Source organism: Ornithodoros turicata, unplaced genomic scaffold (genome assembly GCF_037126465.1).
Source record: "Ornithodoros turicata isolate Travis unplaced genomic scaffold, ASM3712646v1 Chromosome17, whole genome shotgun sequence".
NCBI lineage: Eukaryota > Metazoa > Arthropoda > Arachnida > Ixodida > Argasidae > Ornithodoros > Ornithodoros turicata.
The window spans coordinates 2327885-2338111 of NW_026999326.1; the positions used below are offsets into that span (position 1 = coordinate 2327885).

Genomic DNA, 10227 nt, shown 5'->3' on the forward strand with positions numbered 1-10227 from the left:
TCAAAACAAAAAAAAAACAAAAATTCCGAAACAGCATCAATAAGCATCATCCATGATGACCAGAGACAGGCAAAAGAGGGAAGCGTAGAAACAACACCAAGCAAAGCAGGGAACCTACAGCAGACACAGAGTACACTGGAGACAACCACTGGGAAATGTCCTGTCTGGCCACTAGGGTACACATTCATTCATTCATTCATTCATTCATTCATTCATTCATTCATTCATTCATTCATTCATTCATTCATTCATTCAATCTATCTATCTACCCATACCGTACCCATATACCACGATGCCCAAACCGGCGACGTGCCACGCGCGGACGTAGAAGGCGAGCCTGCGACAGAAGCGAAACGGGGGAGACGTGCAGTGTATATCTCTTCTCGGTCTTTTGGCGGATACAAGGGAGAAAGAAACACGAGTTCCGTCCGCTAACATGCGCATTTCATGCAGTCCGACTATCATTCTAGTGCTTCTTACACGCACCACATCATGTTGAATTTGGCGACGTGACACCCGAGGAGGCAGGTGCCGCGACCGTGACCAGAGCGTAAGATGGACGTGTAATATTTATCGCTTCTCGGCCTTTTGGCTAAGATCAAAGTGTAGTACCTTGACGGCGGCCCTACACATACAAGATATGCTCTGGTCTCCCTTCAAATCCGCGTATTGATCTTTCGATCTATCGCGGTGGAGGGAGGCGAAAGGGAGTCGGTCCTGCATATTTCGAGAAGGGCCCCTTGATAACGCGGTCCGCCCCCGGGTGGGCCGTGTCTTGGAATGCGCGGCCCGTAAAACGGTCGTCGGGGCAACATCGCTTGCGGTGTTGTTTCCGGGAAGATTTTTTCTAAAGAAAAGAAAAGAGTACCTTGATCGAGTTTAGTCCGTGTGAAACGTTAGAGGGAGCCAGTCTGTGTGGCTGGTCTTCCGCTCTGATGCCAATACAGAGGTACCTTGATCGCCAAAGGCCTGAGAGTGGTGGCTCCAGTACTCCTAGCGTGTACCGCCGTTTTCAGGGCGAATACGGTGCCAGCCGAGGACAAGGCCCGCTTGCGGGTTTGGTTTCATCGCCGCTTGCTCCGAGGCAGACTCTCTCTCACAGGTGGTGTTAAGTAGGTGGCCCTGCCACCTACCGCCCTTTTCAGGGCGTTGAACACCAGCCGAAGGAGGGCCCTCTTCTGGGCTTGGTTGATCGCCACCTCCAAGGCCGCCTGACTTGGGTATATCCCAATGGAGTCTGCTCCTACTGCCGCCACTGGAGCGGAGCAGTGCCTATCGACAGGCGACTGCCCCAGCAGCCCTCTACAGCTACTGCCCCGTAGCCCTTTACACTGCGGGGGAGGCTCGGTTCTTATGTCCTCTATGAGGACGCCGGACCTTGCGACGTCGCCCCATGGACCACTCGTACAAGAGCTGCCCCGGACAAGCCCTCATGCCGCGGTGACTGAGGAAGCCACACCAAACCACAGTGCCACCTGGATCCGGCAGCCCTCCAGAGAGGGATAAACTCTCACCGTGTTCTTCCCCCTGCCAGACCACTTCGTGTGCCCAGAGGATGGGTGCACACAGGCATTCCGCTCAAATGTATGGACAAGCCAGCGGCAGTCACTATCAAGACACCTGGAACAAGGGCACGACTTCCGTGTCACAAAGTTTGTTTACCACTGCCTGATGTGCAACCAGTCAATGGGAAGCCGCCCCAGAAACCACAGATGCAGCACGGTCTCCGCACAACCTCCACTACTCCAAGGCCGTACAGCCTTCCGGCATGAGTGTGACCTCTGCCACAACACGTTCCCAAGCAGGATGGGACTGCATAACCACATGGTATGGCATAGGCGTGAAGCAGCAAGGACCGCAACGACGGATCGCAATCGCACGATGCTACCACCAGGACAAGACCACGAGCCAGAAGCTGTAGATCCCGAGGAGGACAACACCACATCTCAGTCTACATCAATATCGCCTACCGCAGAGGAGTTGGCTAACTCCCTGATGGAAATCCCAGAAGCTGTAGCAGAACCCGAACACGTAGAACCCGAGGAGAACAGCGCCACAACCCAGCTTGCATCAACATTGACTCCCACAGGGGAGTCGGCTAACTCCTTGATGGAATTCCAGGCCTCCTCTTCTAACACAATTGAGCCGTGTTGCCCCACGGATCTCACAGGCAATGCTGCAGCCACCATCAACTCCAATGCGATAGCCACCCTGGACCATCCAGCAGAGGACACCAACACAGAAAGTGGGGAAAGGAACAACAGCCCTGACCTGCCACAACCCGATGCCCTGGAAAAGTTGATACTATCCGACTTTGCTTCTGAGCTGAACAACATCCTAGAGGGTGCTGCCTCTTTGACCAACTGGGCCATATTTGAGGATATTCTCGAGGAAGCCACCCAAGTTGCCTCCAATGCCGTTCGCCTTCCTCCTCCGCGGGACGGTGTGTCACGCCCAAAAAGGATCAACCCAGACGACCCACGGCAAATCCAGAAAATATACAGGCGAAACAGGCGACAAGCTATACGACTCATCTGCGACGGGTCATCAAGAAGATGCGAAATTCCATGTGAGCATGTAGAAGAGCACTTCACAACGTTGTGGCAGCCGGAGGTGTGCAGCACAAATATCTTCCACGACCGCCCATGCGCCACGACCGAGGTAGACCTCGGCTGGTTCACATCACAGGAAGTCAGAAGAAAAGCCACAAAAGCTGAGAACACTGCACCTGGCGATGACCGTCTAACCTATAGGCACTGGCTGGACGTTGACCCTGATGGCATCTTCATGGCATCTACCTTCAACGTCTGCCTAAAATACAAGCGTATCCCGGACTCGTGGAGAACTTCTAATACTGTCCTAATATTCAAGAAAGGGGACCCCTCCCATTTCCATAGCAAGAACCCTGAACAAGCTCTACACCGGCTGCCTAGCGTCGAGGCTCCAGTCATGGATAATACAGAACAGCGTGCTTAGCCCGACCCAGAAAGGATTCTTGCCTCACGATGGTGTGTACGAACACAACTACATCCTGCAGCACTACATCAATGACGCAAGGGCTAACAACAAGGAACTGTGTGCAGCATTCTTGGACTTCTCAAACGCATTTGGTTCAATCCCTCACACAGCCATCATAGAAGCAGTAGGAGCAGCTGGCTGTGGAACTGACTTCAAGGATATTGTAACCGACCTTTACAACAACAACACAAGCTGTGTCCTCACCAATGGGGAGTCTACTCACCCCATTCCCATGCGAAGAGGAATCAGGCAGGGCTGTCCCTTGAGTGGCCTGCTTTTCAACATGACAGTTGACCCCATCCTTCGAGACATCCAAGGCGACAGCAGAAAGCACGCTGTCCTCGCCTATGCTGATGACATCACGCCACTAGCGGACAACCCCACTCTACTGCAGCAACAAATCGACAGAATCGCAGCACTAGCATCTTCATTACGCCTGACCCTCAACCCTAGCAAGTGCAAATCCATCCATGTTTCTGGCAATAGACCTGTCGGGATCCGGGAGACGGAATTCCACATCCGGGACACCCCAATCACCATCTTAAAGGAGTTCGAGTCCTTCAACTACCTTGGACGTCCTGTAGGCTTCAATGTGCTAAAGGACGAAACGACAATCGAGGCAGCCATCAGCACTGGAAAGAAGACCCTGACATCAATGTTAGCACCATGGCAACGCCTAGATGCACTAAAGACTTTCGTCTACCCGTCCCTGAACTTCTCCATGCGCTGTGGTTCCTTAGGAAAAACCGACTGGATGAGACTTGACCAGGAGCTACGGCCGCTTATCAAGAGGACCCTTTACATCCCGAGCAATGCAGCCAACGAGTACATCTACAGTAAATCTGGAATGGGAGGCTGCGGAATCCCACTGGCAGCTGAGACCAGTGATGTAGCTCGGATAGACGGCGCCTTCAAACTCCTGACGTCGCGCGATCCATTTGTCGCCCATATTGCCAAGGAGAACCTCTTCCACACTGTCAGCAAGCGCCTGCGTGCCACCTGCTCCGCATCCGACGTGGAGTCCTTCCTGGCTGGGGACACCGAGGGGCCCTTCAGAATATCCACCAACGAGCTCTGCAACGTATGGACTGAGGCTAGGAAGGCCTCCCGTCGCCTCGGAGTAACATGGACCATTGAGGAAGGTGGGCTGAGCATCTCGAGGAAGGACAAGACCATGACGGAACGCTGGAGAACGAGGATCATGCGCATCCTGCGCGACCAACTTGACAAAGAACGCTCACAGGAACTCTGTGACCTGGCCAACCAGGGCAAAGCAATGGACTGCGCAAGACTCGACCGCCTGCAGCACCCACTTCATCAGCAAAGGCCTGTACACACGCTTCGCCGACTGGAGATTCATCCATCGAGCCCGCCTCAATCTCCATCCGTTGAACGGTGCAAGGACCTGGGGACATGGCGACAAAAGGTGCCGCAGGTGTGGCTGCACCAACGAAACGTTACCCCATGTCGTGTGCCACTGCATGAGGCAAAGCCAGGCAATGACGAAGCGGCACAACGACATCGTTGACCGAGTGAAAGCAGCGGCTGCAGCGAAATACACCGTAATATCCGAAAACCGCCCTGTAGGTGACACGCAGCTGCGCCCAGACCTCATCCTTGCCCGTGGAGAAGAAGCTGTCATCGTCGACGTTACCTGCCCATTCGAGAACCGGGCCACGGCCTTCCAGCAAGCCCGCACAAGCAAAGTCAACAAGTACCAGCCAGTAAAGGAACACCTACAAGGAAGGTACCGACGTGTCACCATTGAACCTATTGTGGTTGGTGCACTCGGCTGCTGGGACCCTGAAAATGACCGCTTCCTGCACCGTCTCTGCTCTCGGAGGTATCTGAAGAAAATGAAGAAACTTTGTGTGAGCTCGGTAATCTCCGCCACACGGGACATTTATGCCGCGCACGTTTCCAACTCCTGAAACGGGATACCTAACACTGCTAGTTTCTTTTACCCTCTTGACTAATATGAATCTCTTGTACATTCTCTCATGTGACCACTGTACATAACCCCATTGTCTTGTGTAACGAAATTAACATCCTGAATAAACTCTCTTCTTATCAGCTTAATATCTGATACGAGCCCTATTTGGACTCACGATATTAGTCTTATTTTTTGCCCGAGACAGTGTGTCTGAAGCTCGCCTCGGCACTGTCAAGGGTTGCCCTGGTATTGCACTACCTCCAGGTGTGGCCCACCCGTCTCAAAACAAAAAACAGAAATTCCGAAACAGCATCAATAAGCATCAGCCATGATGACCAGAGACAGGCAAAAGAGGGAAGCGTAGAAACAACACCAAGCAAAGCAGGGAACCTACAGCAGACACAGAACACACTGGAGACAACCACTGGGAAATGTCCTGTCTGGCCACTAGGGTACACATTCATTCATTCATTCATTCATTCATTCATTCATTCATTCATTCATTCATTCATTCATTCATTCATTCATTCTATCTATCTATCTATCTATCTATCTATCTATCTATCTATCTATCTATCTATCTATCTATCTATCTATCTATCTATCTATCTATCTATCTATCTATCTATCTATCTATCTATCTATCTATCTATCTATCTATCTATCTATCTATCTATCTATCTATCTATCTATCTATCTATCTATCTATCTATCTATCTATCTATCTATCTATCTATCTATCTATCTATCTATCTATCTATCTATCTATCTATCTATCTATCTATCTATCTATCTATCTATCTATCTATCTATCTATCTATCTATCTATCTATCTATCTATCTATCTATCTATCTATCTATCTATCTATCTATCTATCTATCTATCTATCTTTCTTTCTTTCTTTCTTTCTTTCTTTCTTTCTTTCTTTCTCTCTTGCAATTTCCAATCAATCATTTTTATCTCACGGGCCGTGATGCATTAGCACTAACACCCTAGTGTTCCGTACCCATATACCACGATGCCCAAACCGGCGACGTGCCACGCGCGGACGTAGAAGGCGAGACTGCGACAGAAGCGAAACGGGGGAGACGTGCAGTGTATATCTCTTCTCGGTCTTTTGGCGGATACAAGGGAGAAAGAAACACGAGTTCCGTCCGCTAACATGCGCATTTCATGCAGTCCGACTATCATTCTAGTGCTTCTTACACGCACCACATCATGTTGAATTTGGCGACGTGACACTCGAGGAGGCAGGTGCCGCGACCGTGACCAGAGAGTAAGATGGACGTGTAATATTTATCGCTTCTTGGCCTTTTGGCTAAGATCAAAGTGTAGTCTTTCGATCGCCAAAAGGTCTGAGAGTGGTGACACTAAGTACCCATCGCGGCGTACCGTCCTTTTCAGGACGTTTGGAGTGTCGCGCCTACAGCAAGGCCCCTCTGTGGGAGTGGTTTATAGCCCCTTGCCTCGAAGCAACCACTCTCAAAGGTGGTGTTAAGTAGGCAGCTTGCTGCCTACCGCCCTTTTCAGGGCGAGGAACACCGGCCGAAGGAGGGCCCACTAGTGGGCGTGGTTCATTGCCCCCTCCTGAAGCAGCCTGACCCGGGGCTGGTCACCTTGTGGCTATGCCCCCGCCGTCAATGCCGAGGGGAAAGCGGCAACGGACAACAGCCCGCCGCGATGCAGCCGACCTCGCGCCATGGACGCCGACCCCCGCCGCCGCCCAGGGTGACACCGACAGCGACCAGACGGCCCAGGACCCAGCCCACCACGTCCCTCCGTGCCCGCCCCCCACCCAGCTGGCCTGCCAGCCCACGCCTGGCACCTTGGGGGCCGTTGACACCGAACTGCCACCAGATCTCGTCGCGAATACCATGAGCACGAGCACAGCATCGTCGACTCCTCCAGAACCTGGACCCGACCCTTGCGGCCCTTTACAGTCGCAGCCTGGTGTCCCTATACACCACCAGGAAGGACCGGTTTTTACGTCCTCTGTGAGGACACCGACCCTTGGGACACAGCAGAATGCACAGCCTCGTGGCCCTCTACACCACGAGCAGGAACCGGCCTTTACGTCCTCTGTGTGGACACCCGCCCCTGCCACACAGGAAGAATTGGAGCTTTCAGCAGCTGACGACGTATGCCTGGACGAAACGAGCGACGTACAACCCACGAGGGACGGATCGACACTGACAGTTTATTTCCCCTTACCGGACCACTTCAGCTGCTGTGAAGATGACTGTTCGGTGTCATACAGATCAGCAGTATGGACATCGCAGAGGAGCTCCCTGACTCGACATCTGGAACGGGCCCACAACATTCGCATCCAGCGAACACAGTATCTCTGCTCCGACTGTGGTCAGTCGCTTAACGCAAGGCCCACATCGCATGAATGCAGCCCTGCCAGCCGCCAAGCTAGCCCACAGGAACGACGCAAATATGCTCACAATTGCGAAGTATGCGGGGACACGTTCCCAACACGGAGAGGACTGGACAATCATCTCATAAAGCATAGGAGGGACCAAGCTAGGGCGGCACGAGTAAACCAGTGCCGGAACATCGATGCTGGAACCACAGCAACTAATACGCACTACTACGAAACACCAGGAACTGAAGCGCCACAGGTGCCAACTACCCAGGAGAACAGCACGGCTCTCAACGGGCTCACCCAGCTGAACAGCACGGCCCTCAGCGAGCTGAACTATACACAGGACGTAACGATCATGGAGAACGACGCTCCCCACAGCCATGAGGGCGGCAGAGCCGGCTACTCCTCCGTCTCTCTATCAACGATCGCCGACAGTGCTACCCGAGAGGAAGACGCCTCCCACGATGGTCCGACAGCCAGCGCGGAGCTAGCCGATTCAGCTCTGAACTGCAGTGGTCCCCCTACTGGGACGCCAATACCCACAAGACAGAGCCCTCAGACCGAAACCGACGATATCCCCGAAGACCTGCTTCAGGAGTTCGTCAGCGAAGTAAAGAAACACCTGGACTCGGCAAAGTCAGACTCATCCTGGGCCTCCTTTGAGGAGACGCTAGTAGATGCCACCGAAGCTGTTGCCGCCGCAGTCAAGATCCGTAATACACCGCGTCAGGATAAACCCAGGAGGCAAATCAACCCTGACAACCCGCGATGCATCCAGCGGCTGTACAAAAGGAACCGACGCCAGGCCGTGAGGCTTATCACACAGGGGAATCAAGAAAGGTGCCCCATATCGGACGAAGAGCTTACAGACCACTTCCGCCACGTATGGGAGGAGAAACACGCGGACACCGAACTACTCTGTAGCAGGACACCGGCGAAAGAGGAAATCAACTCAGAGCCATTCTCCCCAGAAGAAGTGAGAGCTCGCCTACGCCGCTGCGAAAGCACAGCCCCTGGAGACGACCAGCTGACATACGCCCACTGGAAGGCTGTTGACCCGGGATGCTACTTCCTGTCAGCAGTATTCAATGTGTGCCTCCGATACAGGCGGGTACCGAGCAGCTGGCGTGCCACCACGACGGCGCTCATCTACAAGAAAGGAGATCGCCAGGACCCATCAAACTGGAGGCCCATCTCTCTCGGGAGGACGATTGCAAAGCTTTATGCGGGATGTTGGGCCTCTAGGCTGCAATGCTGGATCCAAGACGAAGACGTCCTATCGAAATGCCAGAAGGGATTCCTGCCTCACGATGGTGTGTTCGAACACAACTTCGTGTTGCAGGAAAGGTTCGACAACGCACGCAGTGGAGGAAAGGAGCTATGTGTAGCGATGCTGGACTACACAAACGCATTCGGATCTGTTCCACACAATGCCCTAGTGGACGCCGTCAAAGAGCAGGGACCGGTGCAACATTTGTAGAAATAATCCAGGACATATACTCGGAAAACACGACCACCGTACTGAGCAGCAATGGATGCACCGAGCCGATACCTACGCAGGCTGCTATTCGTCAGGGATGCCCGCTGAGCGGCCTGCTCTTCTACTTGGTGGTGGACCCGATTATAAGAAGAATTCAAGGCGAAGGAAAAGAACATCGCATCTTAGCGAACGCTGACGATATTACAGCACTGGCTCCTGACCCTACGACACTACAAACCTGCATCAACTTGATCGAGTCCATGTCCACGAAGTTAGGGCTGCAACTAAATCCCCGAAAGTGCAAGACCCTCCATCTGTCCGGCAGGCGACCAGTGGGACTCAGGGATACCACCTTCACAGTGCTTGGCGAACCTATACCGGCGCTAGAGGAATTTGCCAGTCACCCATTCCTCGGAAAGCCGGTGGGATTCAACATCTTACCCGAAGGCTCAACTGTCAGCGATGCCATCGCCACCGGCCAGAAGATCCTGAACTCCATGTTGTCCCCCTGGCAACGACTGGACGCAGTTAAGACATTCGTCTTCCCAGCGTTGAATTTTGAAATGCGGCTTGGTACACTGGGGAAGACTGAGTGGCAGAAACTTGACAACGCACTCCGACCACTCCTGAAAAAGACGCTGTACTTGCCCACAGGGGCTACGAACGACTACCTCTACGGCAGCAAAAACTCAGGAGCGTGCGCCATTCCTCTAGCTGCCGAGTTGAGCGACCTGTCCCGCATCGACAGTGCGTTCAAGCTGCTTACATCGAAAGACGAAGAGCTCAAGATCCTGGCATGGAATGCACTGGAAACCACCACCGAGAGAAGGCTTCGGAGAAAGGCAACCGAGCGCGACGTGGAGGACTTCCTCTCAGGCGAAAATGAAGGTGAATTCCGTGCCCCCGCGTCAGGTCTGAGAAACATATGGACAGAGGCTAGGAAAGCCTCTCGGCGCCTGCAAGTCACATGGGAGTTCACGGACAAAGAGCCGTGCCTCACATGCGGTAGTTCCAGCATCACTGCACTGCAAAGAAGACGCGTGATTGCCACCCTTCGAAAGGAACTCAGCACTCGTCGAGACGAAAGCCTTAAAAGCCTCCCCAATCAGGGAAAGGTAATGGAGTGCGTTGCAGCGGACCCTTCAAGCAGCCACTTTATTCGCGGCGGCGCCTATACCAGGTTCTCTGATTGGAGGTTCATTCACAAGGCAAGGTTGAACCTCCTCCCACTCAATGGTGCACGGCCTTGGCAATCATGAGGTGACACTAGATGCCGAAGATGTGGATACGCCAGCGAAACGCTGCCGCATGTAGTATGCCACTGCATGAGGCAGAGCGCGGCCATGACCGGCAGGCACAACCGTGTTGTGGACAGGATCAAAAAGGCAGCCAGTGGCCGATATACAATAATGGCGGAGAATCAACCC

At 53.2% G+C, this 10227-nt stretch overlaps 1 non-coding gene across 1 annotated transcript; it reads left to right on the plus strand.

The window, feature by feature from the left end:
- The first annotated feature begins 5042 nt into the window (after positions 1–5042).
- LOC135372894 (U2 spliceosomal RNA) lies at positions 5043–5231 on the plus strand. The gene has a single exon (XR_010416159.1). It is a non-coding gene; the product is annotated as a U2 spliceosomal RNA (small nuclear RNA).
- Positions 5232–10227: the final 4996 nt, after the last annotated feature.